The sequence below is a fragment of the Rousettus aegyptiacus genome, unplaced genomic scaffold (genome assembly GCF_014176215.1).
Source record: "Rousettus aegyptiacus isolate mRouAeg1 unplaced genomic scaffold, mRouAeg1.p scaffold_m13_p_10, whole genome shotgun sequence".
Classification (NCBI taxonomy): Eukaryota; Metazoa; Chordata; class Mammalia; order Chiroptera; family Pteropodidae; genus Rousettus; species Rousettus aegyptiacus.
In genome coordinates, this window is record NW_023416285.1 from 69,876,762 (window position 1) to 69,896,530 (window position 19,769).

Consider the following 19,769-nt stretch of genomic DNA (forward strand, 5'->3'; position numbering starts at 1 on the left):
TTAATAATTAAAAAAATATTTTTAATTACAGTCGACATACAATATTCAGTCTTGAGGTGGCCTCTTCTGTGTGTTCCCAGTTACACGACTTCTGTTTAACTAGACTTCAAGGAACTCCCAATGAAGGCTATTCTGTAGTTTAGTTTTAATGTAGAATGTGACTTTAGAGGAAGCAAACATAGTATTCACCTACTCTACCATCTTAACTGGAACCTATGACCCTAACTCTAAATACTTTTTTGTCCTACCTGATCCTCTGCTTATTCTTCTCAACAGCTTTAATTCTCAGGTTAATTGCTTAATTTTTCTTGGTATTTAACAGATACTATTCTTGAGATCGAGAATCTTACAGGGCTTTTATATTAGGCTGCTTATTTTTCTTTTATTTGTTTTAAAACATTTTAATGTATCAGAGTTAATCTTGGATTTGATTTAAAAATAATTTTCTCAATTTATTATTTGTTTTTTAATTTTGATCAGTGTTTCCTGACATATATTTTAGTTTTAAAATGTTATTTGTCAAATCTATCTCTTCTTTCCAGATTTTGCTTTTGCTAATAAACTCAGAAAGGTCTACTTCTCTACAGTATTATGTAATTATTATCCATTGTCAATGTTTTTGAATAGTAGTCTACAGACCACCTGAGCCTAATCAGGTTGTGAGGCAGAAATAATCTGCATTATTTTTAAATCAAGAAAAATAGTTAATCCTTTTGCCTAATACAATTTGACATGTATATAATTTTTTTTAACAGAAGTCTAACAAAATATTGAAATGAGCTATTTTGTACAATTTAGGGATTTCTCCAGTAATAATACAGATTATGCATAATGCTATGTTATAAAGCTAATAAGGATATTTAGATATACTTATATTGTATGACATTTTTAGTTCAAGTTGCTTTTTATTATTTAAAAATTCCAAAGGAAATATTAAAAATTATTCATTATAACATTAACTGAACATAGTAGTAAAGCCATTCATATTTTGCTCTCTGTCATGTTAACCATGTTCTTTGCAAATTGTTGTAGAGTATAAATTACTTTAAAAAATTCTGGTCTTGTGTAGTTTGATAAAATTTTCAAAAGACATTGAATGTTCTCAGAAGTGGCAGTTTTATGTCAAGTGCACAACTACATGTTACTCTTGAATGACAGTTTGTCTTTTATCAGGGCTTCCCATATATTATCGAACTAAATTTTGAAGATGAGCAGGCTATCTTATTCTATTATTTGACCAGGAAAGAATTTGCAGTCATTAGGTAAAGTGAAATGCATTTTTTTCTTTAAAGTTGAATGTAGGCTACTGTTGAACACATTTAGCATATTTTAATTGTACTATTTTATTTGGATTATGTGATATTGATTTCTCAGTGATGTATTATTAATTCATTGAAATATTTTCTCCTGAAAAATTATCTTGGGCCTAACCTCTGTGTATGTTAGAATACATGGTCTTTTTAGTCTCTGACTATTTACTGAGCCTGTGGAATTCACACAAAAGAGAACTAATAACTATTGTCCCACACCAAATTTTAATCTGCTTACAAGTTTGGTTACGTGACTTGGGCTCATTCTTTAGACTCTTCTTTTCTGTATCTAATACTTGTTCCCTAGACAGTAATCTAATTCAGGCTTAGAGCTTTAGATTCGGCTTCATGCCAAAGACTCCCATATTTTCCAGGCAATTAAGGGTTGGTAATCAATGCTATATCCCCCTGGGTTGACTGAAGGACTCCAAGGAGAACCTTCTCTGGGAGTACTGCTGAAGAGGCAGAAACTTTCCATGGTAGTTTCTAAGTGAAAAGTAAATGAAAAGCATCTTGGGATTTTTTTTTTTTCATATTGTAGAAAGAACTGACTGGGAATGAAACCAACACAGGGAAATGCATTGGATAATTGTGGATTTTTGATTATTCATGTGAGCATACAAGCCCAAACAAGCTTACTTTTCACCTTTCCAGTAACTTTTTTTATTCACATGAGCCAAAATTTACCTTCATTTCTTTAATCTATCTTTAAGAGGGTCTCAATTTTTTCCAAACAAATCAATGACCTAAAATATGTAAATAATATCAAATGGTAAAGACCCACATAATTTTTAAATTTCTAATATTATTTCAGAGAGTAAAACATATGTATAGGAAAACAAAAATGTAATTATCTTGGAGAAATATAATTATGAGTATTTTTATTTAGTGACTTGTTTTAATCTTCATACTTTCTATAATCAGCAAGTATTATGTTTATAGTTGGAATACTATAAATCTAATTTTGTAAAAAACTAGTTTTTCCATTATGTGTGTTGTTATTTCCTCAACATTATTACTAAAAAGTATTCTTTGTGCTTAAATTCGGTTTTGCATGAGATTTTAATCTAATAAATTTACTTTTTTGAATGCATGATTTTGAGTTCATTTTAGAAAGATCATATTTCTGGTCAATAGCTTTATCCCAATTCACAAAGATTTATTTTATTTTATTTTATTTTATTTTATTTTATTTTATTTTATTTTATTTTATTTTATTGTGTGCTCTTTTGATATGTAATTCTCACCTATAAAATTCTAAAATTTCTCTTTCTTCATTTGCCTAAGAGGCTCTTTCTACTTCTTGTTTTAGAGTGTTCTCATGCATATACTTGTTTATATCTCTCTGCCGTTCAGAATATGACATCATGAATGTATTTTAACTGTCACTTTAAGTGCACTGAAAGCAATATCTTGTGAATATCTGCATGAATAGTTGTGGTGAAAGTGGACAGTAATTGCTATGTCGTGTTTCTACTACTGTCTCTATAAGAATACTAGATTTTTTCCTCCTAAGTTTTCATTTTGGAAAATTTTAAAGCTACAGAAAAACTAAAATAGATTTTTAAGCTTTTGTGTTTTGAAAAAGTTTGCAGAAGACTCAAGTATTATCTGAGTTGGCTCCTATTTCAGCTGATACCTACAATTTACACAAAATTATCATATTAGGGTGGGAGAAGAGAGTGAGGTAGACAAAGTAAAGGGGGTCAAATATGTGGTGACAGAAAGAAATCTAACTATGTTATGTGAACACACAGTATAAATACTTATATGCCTTACTATTAAAATGTATAGCTAAAACTTATTAGATTTAGTTAACCAATGTTATCATAAATAAATAAATAATATATATAAATATTAAATACATTTTGTATCTAAATAGATTAAGATTCTATGATTCATGATAAATGAGTTTTGTACATTATATGGGTATGAAAATTGCAATGTGTGAATAGATAATGTGTAAATGTACATGGAACAGTAATAAATATGAGACATGTGAATGTTAAAATGCCACGTAACAACAGAATTTTTTTCTAATATTGGGATAAGAATTTTATTTAGCTTAGAAGTTATCTTATAATATTCAAATATCCTTCCAACTACTAGAGGGGTCTTCAGCAATAAAAAGAGAAACTAACTCTTGGGATTCTCAAGCAGAGGATCAGGAATATTTGGCATAAGCAAAACTGGAAAAGAATAGCATATATGGAATTTTTGCCATTCTATATAACTGTGGTAGAGTTATAGGAATATAGCTGAGAAAGTTTCTACATTGAAGTCAGCTTGGATCAATTATAGAAGAGATTGAGAATTCTCTGAGACTTGTATAGAAGCTCTTATAAAAGGAAGTAATTAGCCTGACATGAACCAGTTTGAGAAGAGAACAAGGTTAGTGGGTGGTTTAAAAAAAGGCAAAAATAGCAAAAACAGATCTGGATCAGACCTGGGACACAAACATTCTCATGGGGACTTCTAATAAAGAGTTTAACTATATGTAGAGTAGAAGGGCTGATAAATCATATAAAACCTTATACTAGTCTTAATTGCTTTTATATCCTTTATTACTTCATGCTTAAGACTGCATAGCTGATTCCATAAGTTCAGTATTTTATCGACTTTTTTTTTTTGCTAACATTAATGGAGCTTTAGGAATTGTTAAACTAAATATGAAGAACTTAAATTCTATTCAATTTAGTAAAACAAATATTTCTTAAGGGCCTAGTAAATGTCAGGCACTGTACTCTGTGAGAAAAGTGAATAAGACATCACTTCTTACATGGAGGTGCCCAAACAGCACAATATGGTACACCAAGTAGCATGAAAATGAGATAATATAAGGTCACTTTATCCAGTTTTCAGTACAGCAGGGAACAAAGGGTAGGAAACAAGTGAGGGTTGCTAAGGAGGTGATGCTAGAACTGAACAAGGTTAATAGGTGGTTTTAAAAAAATATAAAAATGAGATAAACTTACACTTTAATAGAGTAAGAGTGTGTTATGCAAATGGCAAAGGTAGACATGATTGGGACTGGAGAAGAGTGGAGGGTAAAGGAATATTCTACACAGAGTAAATGCATGTCAAGACCTTGCTGCTGTTAGTGAACAGGCCAGATAAGCAGTATGGATTCTGTGGCTCTGTTTCTTATATTTAAAGATAAGAAATATTTATTCATTTCTACTAATTGCTAATATTAGAAGATTTGCTTTTTTTAAGAAAATATATTTCTTACCCATTGGAAGCCTGGATTCAACACAATGTTACTGGTTTGCAATGATTTTGTCATATAATCACCTAAAGTTTAAAATTCCTGACTAGTGAGTTTTTTCTTGATTTTCTTAAGGTGTGTATTTTTTTAATTTTAATTGTCCAATAACAGTTGACATTCAATTTTATTTTATATTAGTTTCAGGTATATTGCATAGTTGTTATGCATTTATATAATTTATGAGGTGATTCCCTCTGATAAGTCTAGTACCCTCCTGGTACGATACATCATTATTAAAATATTATTGACTATATTCCTTATGCTGTACTTCACATTTCATGAATACTTAGTAACTACTAATTTGTACTTTTTAATCCCTTCACCTTTTCACCCACCTACCAACACCCCTCCCACTTGGCAATAATCAATCTATTCTCTGTATCTATGAGTCTGTTTTCATTTCATTTGTTCACTTACCAAATGTGTCATTAGCGAATATCTTCTTCCATTCAATAGGTTGTCTTTTCGTTTTGTCGATGGTTTCCTTTGCTGAGCAAAAACTTTTTAGTTTGATGTAGTCCCATTTGTTCATTTTTTCCTTTTGTTTCCCTTGCCCAAAGAGATATAACAGAAAAAACATTACTAAGAGAAATGTCAGAGAGTTTAGTGCTACATTTTCTCCTAGGAGTTTTATGGTCTCAGGTCTTATGTTTAAGTCTTTATCCATTTTGAGTTTGTTCTTGTATATAAATGTAAGAAGGTGGTCCAATTTTATTTTTTTCATGTACTGTCCAGTTTTCCCAACACCATTTATTAAATAGACTCTCTTTACCCATTGTATTTTCTTGCTTCCCTTGTCATAGATTAATTGGCCATATATGTGTTGGTTTATTTCCAGGTTCTCTATTCTGTTCCATTGATTGATGTCTCTATTTTTATACCAGTATTATGTTGTTTTGATTACTATAGCCTTGTAAGTATATTTTGATACCTAGTAACATGATACTTCCAACTTTGTTCTTTCTCAAGATTACTGTGGCTATTCAGGATCTTTTGTGGTTCTGCATAAATTTTAGAATTACTTGTTCTACTTCTGTGAAAAATGCTATTAAATCATAGATTGCTTTGGGTAGTATGGAAATTTTAATGAAGTAATGTTTCTTATCCATGAGAACGGTTTATGCTTCTATTTATTTGTATCTTCTTCAATTTCTTTCTTCACTGTCTTGTAATTTTTCAAGAACAGGTTTTTTACTTCCTCGCTTAAATCTATTCCTAAGTATTTTACCTTTTTTCAATGCAATTGTAAATGGGACTTTTTAAAATTTATCTTTTTGATAGTTCATTATTAATGTATAGAAGTACAAATAATTTCTGAATATTAATTTTTCATCCTGCTATTTATTGAATTCATTTATCAGTTCTAATAGTTTTTTTGGTGGAATCTTTCGAGTTCTCTCTATATAGTATCATGTTATTTGCAAATAATGTCAGTTTTACTTCTACCTTTCCAATTTGGATGGTTTTTATTTCTTTTTCTTGTCTGATTCCTGTGGCTAGGACTTCCAATACTATGTTGAATAAAGTGGTGAAAGTGGACATCCTTGTCTTGGTCTTAATCTTAAGGAAAATGCTTTTAGCTTTTCATCGTTGAATATGATGTTAGCTGTATTTTTCATATATGCTCTACTGTGTTGTGGTATCTTCCCACTATTCCTCCTTTGATGAGAGTTTTTATCATAAATAGATATTGGATTTTGTCAAATGCTTTTTCTGCATCTATTGATATGATCACATAACTTTTATCTTCCATTTTCTTTATGTGGTATTATCACTTTATTGATTAGTGGATAATGAACCAATCTTGCATCCCAGGAATAAATCCTACTGAATTAGATTTGCTAATATTTTGTTGAGGATTTTTGCATCTATGTTCATCAGGAATGTTTGCTTATAATTTTCTTTTTTAGTAATGTCTTTTTCTGATTTTGGAATCAGGATAAAGTGATCTCAAAAGTCTTTATTTTTCTTGAATTTTTTGGAATAGTTTGAGAAAAATAGATGTTAATTCTTCTTTGAATGTTTGGTGCATGTGCATATTGTTTTTATTAGCTTTTTTATTGTTTCTTTTTAAAGTTGTGCTTCATATATCATAACCCAGTTTGTTGTAATGCCTAGAGATCTTTGTAAATCAAAGTGTGTGTGTTTTAAAATCTTATTGACTTTTTTTTTTTTAAGTTAAGACCATTGGTAGACTTCGGAAATAGCTATATTTAAAAATAAAAAAAGCAATCGGAAGCTTAACAAATATAGTTATCCCTTGCTTTTCAAAAGTTCCTGTTATGGTACTTCACTTTTAAATGAAAAATCTGCATTAATACCTGTTTTCATTAACTGAAAGAAATCCAAAGAGGATTTTTTCTTCCACGAAAAAAGGAGAAAAGCAGTTATACTCAGCATCTCAGTATCAGGTCGCCAATGCTTGGAACTGTGTCATGAGCATCTGTACTTTATCTAGATTTACTTTGTGCATCCACTAGCAAGATGTATCTATCCTAAGGTATCAAAAAAGTCTGAGAGAACTCATGTGGATGTTATATTTAGTGTAAAACTAGAGATAATTTTGATCAGAAAAAAATAAAAATATTATGTGTGCATTGAATTTTAGGTCTGGGAACATTAAAAAAATTTCCATATAAATTAATGGTAAATCCTCTTTGCTTTACACCATTTTGGTTTTACAAAGTATTTGTAAGAACACTCTTCTTTTAGATAGCAAGGGAAATCTATAAACCAACTGCTCAATAATTATAAATGTTAATTTTTTAAAAAATATAATTTCATGCCTTAGAAAACATAGAAATATACTATCAATGCCATATAATGCATTTGTAAAAGCAAGTGGAACTCACTTATTAGAATAGACATGATAAAGAAGGAGAAAACAAGGGAGATAGAATCAAATTCTATAAGCTGGGTATTTTTGTAATGCTAGTGAGCCAGAAATGTCAAAAAAATGTTATATACTTCTAAGTTTGCCCAAAGCAACAAATCTCTCAATTCCAGTTTGTTTTTGCTAGGCTCTGTTTTTCTCCTTTTCTTACTCTCTTTTTGTAGCCAGTATGTGGAGAATAAAACCTTAAATGTTTTAGAATTTCAGTTTTCTGAGGGTCTTTTTACAGACAAAATAATTTTTTTCTGAGTAGTACTGTGGAAGAAAAATATTGTCTATGGTACTTAAAATTAGAATCTATCAGAATGTTAGCTACTGATTTTTTTCCCAAGCATTTTTCTTAATGTTTTAAATTCAATTTTCTGAAATAATGTAATTACTTAGATACTATAACTATCTCCTTTGATTACCATTGGTCTGTGGTTCTTGTAATTATTTGGAAGTACATTGAACTTAATTGCAAATACATAAACAAACTTTTGTTGTAACATATTATTGGGACTTTTCATCTTCATCAATGAAGATTTATGCTAAATGATTCCATATAAAGTCCCTGGATCCAGTTCTTCTCTTTGTTCTTCCATTAGTCCATATATTTTTATAGTTTCCAGTCTTTAAGGTTAGATTTGGTCTCTACTTAAGCCACTTAACATAATTTTCATTGCTTCATTTATCTTTGCAGCTATAGCCAAAAGCTCTGAATGTTTTATTTCCTTACTTTAAATGGATCGGGAGGCTTTCAGTGACAATAGGTTAGCTTTATTGACCGTATCGTCTAAATTATAGTAATTCTCCCATTGCCTCATCTGTTGACTAGCCATAATTGTCCACAAAAGGAGGATGTAATTGTATTTACTTCAAAAAGAATAAGAATGTTTTAAATATTTTATTAAAGCAGTGCGTTTTTGTTTTCTCTGAGTTTTACGTGGCTGCTTTACTCTTCTAGAATGATTTAACTTCATGTTTTGTAGAAACTAAAGACACTGGCACAGATTTTTTTTTTTAACATGAGTATTACAAATAAGTTAATCACCTTGTATTACATTGTTTTCCTACTCTTTGAGAGAAAATTCAGACTACAACTGAATGAAAGTGAAAATTTTAAGTTGCTAGGGTCTAGAGATTATTTCTGAGAACAACTTTGTAATGGTCTTTATTCTAAAAGAAAGGGAGCTAAATACAGTTTTGATTTTTGAGAGTTTAAGGAAGAAGAGGTTAGAGGCAAGGGACCAGGGAGGGTGATGAGAAATGGGGATCATGTAAGAAAATGTTGAATTGGGTGATTCAGATGTTTCATGAGCTAGAGGAAGGAAGATAGTCCTATAGACATGAATGGTGGCTATAAAAATGCTGGAATATCTAGTCTTAGAGAAGAACTAATCAGGGAAATATTTCCCTAGAAGTTGTTTCCCTATAAGCACCCAGAAGTAGTGTTGCACAGAGGGCCAGGTCTCACACCTAGGACTGGAGCAACCTTCCTGGACAGGTTATTGATTATAATATTGAAGTACACTGTCATGGCTATGTCTTAATATCTCTTTTGACCTTAATCAATCATTTCGTGAATGGCAACAGTATTCTACTATTGATATTAGTGCTTCAAAACTAACTTTTGGGATACCTCAATTATATATCCCAGGCATTTCAGTTGCCTATCTTGTTTTTCACTGCTTCCTTACTGCTAAGCTTTGTGAATTCGACAGAGCAGGTGTTTAATAAATACATGTCGAATGAATGAATGAATGAATGAATGAGGCATTCTTTGGATACCTTGACTGGTGGGAGAAGATAGAATATCTCTTATTTGTATGTCAAGACATAATGAAAAACATCAGAAATCTCCAAGCTAAGTATAGAGGTAAAGGATCATCCTATTTACAGTTTAATTTTTTTTCTTTTCCTAACATACACCCATCCTTTTACATCCCTCTCTTATAGGTAATGATTGACACAGTGTCCCTTTGTGCCTTCATGCCTGGACCGTCCCAGAATGATGTCCTGGTCTACACCACTTTCTCCTGCTATCTCTTTAATTGAAATTTGCAAAATATGATTACTGAAAGTCTTAGAAACTAACTTATCTGACCATAAAATAAAATGAGTTTAAATGAAATTTTGTCCATGTATTGAAGGGATTATGTACAAATAAAAAAGAGGAATTTCAATAGAGAATCTTGAAAAATATTTGTGCAAAACATATATTCCAGAATCTTTAAAATATATTAGTTTTTTAAATTTACAAGAATATTAAATATCTTTCAGTTTTTTTACTATTGTGTAAAAAATTGCCCCAAAACATAATGGCTTAAAATAAAATATTATTATCTCTTACAGTTCTGTCAGTTTTTTGGGCCCAACTGAGCAGTTCTAACTTAGCGTTTCTCACATGGCAGGACTGAAATCACTCAAGCTTTGACTAAGTTAGATATTTAAGATGGCTCACTCACGAGGCTAGCAGGTGATTCTGTCTGTCAATGGGTTGCTCAAGACCAAATTGCCTACACATGAACTTCTCTCGTAGTTCATGCTTCACATAGCATAATCGCTGAGTTCAAAGAGGAAAAAACCCAAGAATAAGCATTCCAAGAGGTCCAGAAAGAAACTTAGCTTCAGAAATTCCCAAACATACCTTCTGTAGAATTTTGTTAGTTGAGCAATAGAAACTAGCCTGATTCAAGAAGAAGGGAATCAGACGCGACCATTAGATATAAGCGTCACATATTTGGAGAGTCTACCACAGGGGACATCAGGTTTGAATAAGCAACTTAATTTTCTACCAATTCATCACTTGCAGCTACAATCACTAAAGCTCAGCAATGATTATAATTACTCATTTTCTGATAAAAAATATTGTTTAAAAAAAAGGTTGCCATCGATTTATTAATTTATTCTTTTAACAAGTAATTATTACAGATATAAAGTGCAGTATTCACTGTTAGCCCTCCCGAATCTCTCTCTGTCTTTTTCTTAATCCTCACTCTCCACCCCAGGTACTGTTCGACCTAGGCCAGCTGGCTCCGGCAGTTGCACAATGAGTGTTTTTTGAACTTTTGGTGGTTCCATGGACAGGTTAGCATTTGCAGTAGAAAATAAATTCAGTTAATTTGTTTTTAAATATATTATAAATTTAAACTCTAAGGTTGATTATGATTTTTATAGACATCTTCTGTTCTTAATAAAAATTAATATTTTCCAGTTTTGTGCATACACTTAAGGACTATGTTGGTCACTTGTCTCAACTTACATGAAATTAAGAGTCTGATTCCTGGAGAAATTATTTTTATAGCATTTGCATATTAATATTTATGTTTGTTAAATTTGCAAGCTTTATTGGTTTATATTTTATTACACAGATCAATGGGTAAAAGAAGTGATGAAAATATAAACAACAAAACTATAATTTAGAATAATATAATAATCTTAAATCCAGGAACCCAGATTATTATTGCTATTGTTTTTAAACTTAGTCGAATATCTTTATAGTTGCAGGAAGTGTACTTGAGCAAGTGAGCGGGAAGACTCAAAGGAACTGTTCAGCGGGTGCAGTGTAAGAAATTGAGATTATGAAGGTGTTTCAGTTTCTGGTGATTTGAAGGTCTGGTAAAGTAAAGAGAGAGGTCATTGGATCTGAGAAGATTTTATGACTGAGTAATATTTCATTGCATATATGAATCATAGCTTCTTTATCTAATGATCTGTTGATGAGCATTTAGATGGCTTCCATATCTTGGCTATTGTGAGTAGTGCTGTTGTGAACAAAGGGGTGCACATAAATTATTGCTTTTGTTTTCTTTGGATAAATAGCAAGAAGTACAATTTCCAGGTCATAAGGTAGATCCATTTTTAGTTTTTTGAGGAAGCTCCAGACTGTTTTCCACACTAGCTGTGTCTATTTGCATCCCGCCAAGAGAGTTTGAGGGTTCCCTTTACTCCATATCCATGCCAAAACTTGTTTTTTGATTTATTAATGATAGCCATCCTGACATGTTAAGTGATATCTCTTTGTGGTTTTAATTTGCATTTCTCTGATGAATAGTGATTCTGAGCATCTTTTCATATGTCATATGTCTATTGAACATTCATATGTCCTCTTTGGAGAAATGTCTATTCAGGTCCTCTGCTCATTTTTATTTTATTTATTTATCTTATTTTTTTTTTAATTTTGTATTAAGTTTATTAGGGTAACATTGGTTAACATAATTATATAATTTTCAGGTGTACATTATAATTTTACATCTATATATTCTATTGTGTGATTACCATCCAAAGTCCAGTTTCCTTCAGCTACCATATATTTGATCTCCTTTATCCATTTAACCCTAACACTACCCCCTTATATTTGACTCCTTTTACCTCATCTACTTCCCCACTCCTCCTCCACCCCCTATACTCTGGTAACCACTAGTCCATTGTCCATGTCTCTGAGTCTCTGTTTGTTTGTCCTGTTCATGTATTATTTTTAGGTTTCTATGCCATATATAAGTAATATCATGCTTATTTTATTTAGCATGGTTATCTTGAGGTCCATCCTCGCTGTCGCAAATGGCAGTATTTCATCTCTTCTTATGGCTGGATAACATTCGTTATGTATATGTACCACAGCTTCTTTAACCAATAATCTATCATAGGCCACTTTGGTTGTTTCCATGTACTGGCCACTGTGAATAATGCTGCTATGAACATCTGTGTGCAAACATCTTTTTGGATATGAGTTTTCAAGTTTTTTGGGTAAATACCCAGTAGAGGGTATTTTTTAGCAATCCGGGGTCTTTTGCGCTTCCATACAAATCTGATGACTTTTTGTTCTATTTCTTTAAAAAATGTTAATGAGATTTTGATGAAGATTGCATTAAATTTGTATAATGATTTCAGTAATAAGGTCATTTTAACTATGTTGATCCTTTTCATGAACATGAAATATCTTTTCATTTCTTTGTATCTTCCTCGATTTCTTTTAATGGAGTCTTATAGTTTACATTATACAGTTCCTTCACATGTTTTATTAAATTTATTCCTAGGTATTTTTCCTTTTGTTGCAATTGCAAAAGAAATTATTTTTCCACTTCTTTTTCTGACACTTCATTATCAGAGTATAGGAAAGCTATGGATTTTTGAACACTGATTTTGTATGCAGAGGCTTCACTGTATTTGCTCATTGTTTCCAGTAGTGTTCTTGTGGATTCTTTAGGGTTTTCTATATAGAGAATCATGTCATCTGCAAATAATGACAGTCTGACTTCTTCGTTTCCTATTTGGATGCCTTTCATATCTTTCTCTTGTCTGACTGCACTTGCTAAGACCTCCAATGTTAAATTGAATAACAGTGGTGAAAATAAATGTAAAATGACTATATATGTGCTTTTGAAATGCAATATTAGTCAGTTAGTAGTTTGGTAAATGAATTAGAAAGGGTCAGAATGGATGCAGAAAGACTAAAATTTGTTGGGATACTGCAAGGGAAAACTAGAGGGTGGCACTGAGGATAGCTAGAAGTGGCTATTATGTTTTCACCTATTCTAGTTGGAACTATATTTCTGTTATTAGAATGAAGAACAGCTGTTCATGGTGTTTCATTTTTTTAATACACTGCCATAATTAAAAATAAACATGAATAATTATGTATGAATGTTTATTTAAATGTTTTGCATCTTTATAGAATTAAATGGCTTATAATTATTTTTTTGTATTATTTCTGATAAATTTTAATATTGTTACATTACCTTTATTAATTTTTTTAAAGAAAACATATCTATAATGAGGAATAATTTAAATATTAAGTACATATATTTTTGAAAAATTTGAAAAATGTCTTTCAGAACATTTTCTAAAGTTAGATATTTGTCCACATTCCTAAGTCTTATTTAAATTTTGTTTCTTAGGGGTGGCCATATAAAATTCAAAATATCCAGTTAAATTTGAATTGCCAATAAACAATGAATAATGTTTTACTATAAGTATGTTCCAAATATTAAATGGAAAATGTCTTTATAAAAATGTTTTGTTATTTGAATTCAAATTGAACTCTGTGTTCTTTATTTTTATTTGCTAATTCTGTCAGCCCTACCCTTATATCAATTTTTAAAAATACATTTAGGCATCATCCACATTTAGAAATTTATCATTATAGTGTTATTAGAAAGAATTATCATACGAACTATTTGTTTCTTTATTTCTATGGTTATCTTGGCCCTTTCATATTTTATACATTTGATTTTCTAGTTTAGTATACTAGTATTTCATCTTTATTGCTTTCCTCCAAATCCATTGTATCAATTTTATTTTTTTCAGTTTTATAATTTATCAATTTACTTTTATCATTTGAATTTCTCCCTTATAATTCCTTAGTCATATTTTTTTTTATTAGAAATAAATAAGTTTCATATTACATATAGGTTTTTGGGAGCCTCAGAAGTACTTTGCACTAAAAATAGTGAGTCATTCTTTTGTAAAGGAAAATGCTACATGGGAACCATCTTTAAAGTTTAAAAAGTTCAGTAGTAAATTCTTTTGAAAACACAATTTATCTCTTTATGTTAAACGAAGAGAAATCATATACACATGAGCTCTTCTCTTGCTATACAAAATAAGGACATAGTTTAGTCTTCCAGAGAAATTTATTTGATTGATTAATTAGTCATTTCAAGCTTTTTATTTTATTTCTATTACCTCATTAGCCTAAAGGAAGACCTTTTATATTACCAAACATAGAAAAATTATTCATGAGCCAGGGTAAAAATCTTTGCTTTACTTGATTCCTAGTAATTAAAGCTGGGTAGAAATATTCCACATTTTATTTTAACCAAAGAGATAATTATATTTTTAAATTCCAAAATATTCTATTAACTCATAAATTAAATGTTTAACTAATTTAACTTCATTTTCTCTTATTTATTAATGGAATTTCTAAGGTTATAAATTTCCCATAAGCTCCACGACAGCCACAGCCCATGTGTTTTGATGTTTAATATTCTTTTTATAATCATTTTCTAAATAACTTTAAAGTGAGGTTTTATATTCCTTTTGCCCTAACATTATTTTAAGAAAAGATTTTTTAATTAACCTTTCTATATGATTGTATTTTAGCTGTTTATATCTTTTTTCATTTGTAGATTAATTGTATTGTAATCAGAGAATGTAGTTTGCATTCCAGTTTGAAGAATTAATTAACATTTTCTTTGTGGCCTAATACAGGGTCAATGTTTGAAATTTTTTTATAAGAAACTTAAAAAGGTATATTCTTTATGTGATATAAACTTTTCTTTCTATAGAGCTTTTCAAACAATCTGTTATTCAGATTTTTATTCTCATGTTTTGTTTTGTTTTGTTTTATCAAAGACTGAAAGATGTTTTAAATTATCCTACCAGTAGGATAATTTAATGTTGCTCTTTTTATTCAAAGATTTTTTTTCATATATTTCAATTGCAAAGTAATTTTATCCACTTTGATTACTAGATTTTCTTTACTTTAGCATAAAAATAGATATATTTCCACTACAAGACCATAACACTTCCAGGAGAGATGCTATGCCTTACTTACCTTTTTATCTCTGGTGCCATTGAGTCCTGGAAAACAATAGAGAGAAGTTTAAATATTCAGTGAATGGCAATATTCTAGGATTCAAATTATATATGTTGCAAAACAGTGCCCTTTAGAGTTTATACCCTGAAGACATAAGCACAAAGCATGTTTGCTAAGGAATTAATTCTCTTCATACATGTAGTACCAGATACTGGGGAATAAACATCCATACTTCCTTTCTAGAACTTACCTTGTAAATGATACAAAAATTTTTATTTCATAAAAATAATTTTGTAGATTTACAAAAAACTTTACTATGAGTAAATTCCTAGTATAACTTTCCAGTTTCTCAAAGAGCAAGAAATTGTGGCTTCTAAGATAGAGGTTGTTCTATTTAAGGAGATATAGCATCAGAATCTATAATCTATCCAGTTTTTTTTTTTTTTTTATGTATACCATAAACTGTTCTTTCGGAAATTAACACAGTTGATATATAGCCACCATTGTAATCATTATTCAATATTTACTGACCATGTGCTAGAATCTATTAAAAATTCCATATCCTGAGCACATTAAACAGAAAAATAGCAGAGCTCTGCCAAATATTAAGTGCTATTCCCCTTTCCTTGGAATCCTTACCAAGATTCTGAGAAAAGTTTAATTTATCTTTAGGAATATATCTGTGCTATTTAAATAAAACCTTCTTAAATTGCTTATCTATATATAGACACAATAAGTTAGTTTCATTTTGGTAATTAATGATGAAACTTTAAAACTGGATAAATATGCAAAAAATATTCTGGACATGCAAACTATGGAACACTTTCTCACACATCTTTTCCAAGGTAGAGACCAGACTGACATGTCAGCTAAGAGTGCTTTCTGCTGCATGGGACAGTAGCCAGTATACAGAAGCTTCACAATAATGAAAGTTTATTCCTTGCACACAATAAGCAGCCTAGAGGTGAATTTGTGAAGTGTCTTCATTATGCTGATAATGTCCTAGATACCTTTATCTTCCTGGTGAGCCCTCATTAGTGAAAGAATTTTTTCTGCATCTTGTCATCCTGAAGAAAACCAGATTTGCTCGGGAAGAAGAAAAAAAGAGATATTTAGTCATCATTAGCAATTTTCCACAGGGACCTTTTTTCTCATGGGTATATCATTGCTGCCTAGCATTAGCTAAATGTTTCCATCTAAACACTGATAGAAACAGAAAGGTAAATCTTTTGTGAGCCCATAGAGTACCTTTCTGAGAATTTGAAAAAAAAAATGACAATATGGTGAGGGAATACAGACCTACATTGGAGAACATACCTTGGTGAATAGAGCATGATTTAGATTTCAGTCTCCACATACCTGTTTACCAAGTTCCTGTGTGCAGTGAACAACCTGAACAGCTGTATTTAGTAGCACTAGGGACAGAACAGAAGTATTGCAGAAGAAGGTGATTAATGATTGATTTTAGCTTCTTTGACATAGATCCAGTTGGTTCTAACTATTCTGCCCTTTCTTTTTGAAGCAAAGATAACCATACTCAACAATTACTATGTGTTAGCAGAAACTGTGAAGCAGATGTATGATATATTTTGCATTCTTAATGCAATTTTCCTGATGGCTTGTAAACTTTTGATAGCTGATAAGAAAAAAGGAGAGAAAATCGACCTCTTAGAGATATTTAAACAAAACCTTAAGTCATCAAAAAGAATTATCAATGTGTAAGTTATTAAACAAATGTGAAGAGTATAATTATTATAGAATTGTATGAAGGAAATATCTCAAGGAAATAATGTTCTCCAAAGTAATTAGAAGAATACAGTTAACATTGCTAAAAAGAGAAATCCTGAGACTATAATCATCTATCCTTTACGGTCTTTCTGCTGGACTTAGAATACTTCCCCCCCACCCGATACAGAATAATTTAATAGTCTCCAAATAAGTGCACAGATGATATCCCTCAGCTATGATTGTATTTATTGCATCTCTCTCGTTTCATCACGATGGAGATGCTGTTGCCATCATTCTAAACATGATGATGTTTGCAGAAAATAAGATGTGATCCCTCTTTAAATGGAATACTTGCTAATAATCATAAACTGCTTTCTCTTTAGGTACTTTGTCTTTTAGTCAGGGTTATCAAGAGTAAACTCAGCTCATTCTTTGAAGGTGCTAGGTCTTATATTACCTCATTACTCTATGCTCTGCCCTGTCTTCAGTTCAGCTCTGGATATTTGCCCCTCCCTTTTTTTTTTTTTTTAAAGAAATTTAACCATTAGAATACATTCTGAGTAAGGAAATAGCTTTCAAAATGCATACTTAATTTATATAATATCAAAGTACTATAAAAGAGACTTTAAGTGAAATCATATGATACTTGTCTTTCTCTGTATGACTTATTTTACTAAGCATAAAACCCTCTAGGTCCATCTATGTTGTTGCTGATGACAAGATTTCAGTCTTCTTTATAGCTGAGTAATATTCAATTGTATATATGTACCATTCTTTTTTATCCATTCATCAAATGATGGACACTTAGGTTGCTTTCATATCTTGACTGTTGTAAATAATGCTGCAATGAACATATAGATACACACGGCCCTTCAAATTAGTGTTTTGGGTTTCTTCAGATAAATACCTAGAAGTTGAATTGCGAGGTCCTTCTTGTAACAACAGCCTTTGTTTTAAAGTCTATTTTGTCTGGTATAAGTATTGTTACCCCAACTTTTTTTTTTAAATATCTTTTTTTTATCTCTTAAGTTTCGGTCTGCATGAGTGTTTTGATATGAAGTGAGCCTCTTGTAGGCAGCATATATAGGAGCTTTTTTTTCTTATCCACTTAGCTACCCTATGTCTTTTGATTGGAGCATTTAATTTATTCACTTTTTAAGTAATTGTTTCTATATATGTAGTTATTGCCATTTTGTTATTCATATTTTTGATCTTTTTTTATTCTTCACTTATTAAAAAGTCCCTTTAACATTTCTTGTAATACTAGTTTGATAGTGATAAATTCCTTCAGCTTTTTCTTGTCTGGGAAGCTTTTTACTTCACCTTCAACTTTAATTAACAATCTTACTAGATAGAGTAATTTTGGTTGTAGGCCCTTGCTTTAGATCTTTTTGAAAAATTTGTGCCAATCTCTTCCGGCCTGCAAAATATCTGTTGAGAAATCAGCTGACAGTCTTAGGGAGCTCTCTCGTAGATAATTAACTGCCTTTCTCTTGCTGCTTTTAAGATTCTCTTTTTGTCTTTAACCTTTGGCATTTTATTTATGCTGTGTCTTCGTGTGGGCCTCTTTGATTTCATTTTTTTGGGACATTCTGAGCTTCCCGAACTTGTATGTCTATTTCCTTTGCCATGTTAGGGAAGTTTTCAGTCATTATTTCTTCAAATAAGTTTTTTAATTCCTTGCTCTCTCTCTTCTCCTTCTGACACTTTTATGATAAGAATGTTGGTAAGTTTAATGTTGTCCCAGAGACCCCTTAAATTATCCTCAAATTTTTGGATTTTTTTTCTTTTTGTTATTCCGATTAGGTCTTTTCTGCTACCTTAACTTCCAAAGTGTTGATTTGATTCTCTGCTTCATCTAATCTACTGCTAATTTCCTCTTATGTATTCATCATTTCAGTTATTGCATTCTTCATTCCTGCCTAGTTCTTCTTTATGTTTTCTATCTCCATGTTTGGGTTTCCTAGCTCTTTGCTGAAGTTACCCTGAGATCTTTGAGCATTCTCCTAAACTGTTTTGAACTCTGAATGTGGTAGATTGCTTGTATTCATTTTATTTAGTTATTTTTCTAGTGTTTTGTTTTGTTTTTCATTGGGAACATGTTTCTTTGCCTCCTAATTTTAGCGGCCTTTCTGTGTTTGTTTCTATATATTTAGTAGAGTCCCTTAATCTCCTGTTCTTGGTAGAATGGCCTTATGTAGCAGGTGTCCTGTGAGGCCCAGTGGTATAGTCTCTCTGGTCACCTGAGCCGGGGGTGTTTCTTGTATTGGTTGAGTGTGCTCTCCTGTTGTAGTTGAGTTTTGATTGCTGTTTACACATCAGTGGGAAGGATTGACCCTTAGGCTGATTGGTTGTGAGGACTGGCCATAACATATCTAAAGTGGAAGAGCTGTTGTGTAGGGGCTAAACTTATAGAGCAGGGTTTGCTTTAGCAGGGCTCTGATGCCTGCCAAGTCTGCTCTTTCAGTGTGTCATTTGTGCAGGTGGTTGGGTGGTGGTCTTGTGTAGTATGAAGCTGGCCACTGGATGTATTGGTTCTGTTTTTGTTTTTGTTTTTGTTTTTTTAAGACCTCTGTTGCAGCTCAAGGTCAGCTGCTGCCTGTGCCCTGCCTGGGGCCACTTAGTATAAGCTAAAAAGTTATTTGCAGATGTCTACCACTTTTGCTTAGCTTTAAGTAGCCTGGGAGAGACTAATCTGTGACCTGAGACCAGAAGCTGATAATGCCAGGTTTGGGGGCTACCATCTCACATCTGTTAGAATAAATATAATCAAGAGGACAAGTAATAACAAATGTTGGAGAGGATGTGGAGGAAAAAAAAAAAAAAAACCTCATACACTGATGGTGGGACTGCAAATTAGTACAGCCAGTATGGAAAACAGTATGGAGGTTCCTCAAAAAAAAAAAAACAAAAAAACAAAAAAAAAAACTGAGAATTGATCTACCATACGAACCAGTAATCCCTTTACTGGGTATTTACCAGAAAGAATTGAAAACCCATATCCAAAAAGTATTTGCACACCAATGCTCATAGCAGCATTATTCACAGTGG

The 19,769-nt window shown here is 31.4% G+C and overlaps 1 long non-coding RNA gene across 4 annotated transcripts in view; it reads right to left on the reverse strand.

Annotated features, from left to right (window-relative positions):
- Positions 1-5,097: 5,097 nt before the first annotated feature.
- The window catches only part of LOC107497262, a 47,123-nt gene continuing 32,451 nt past the window's right edge, over positions 5,098-19,769 (reverse strand). For all 4 annotated transcript variants that reach the window (XR_001593777.2, XR_001593778.2, XR_001593776.2 and 1 more), the window contains 3 exons: positions 16,350-16,405; positions 15,009-15,034; positions 5,098-5,127 (listed from right to left, as the gene is read on the reverse strand). This is a non-coding gene — a long non-coding RNA (uncharacterized LOC107497262). The remainder of the gene's footprint in view (positions 5,128-15,008; positions 15,035-16,349; positions 16,406-19,769) is intronic.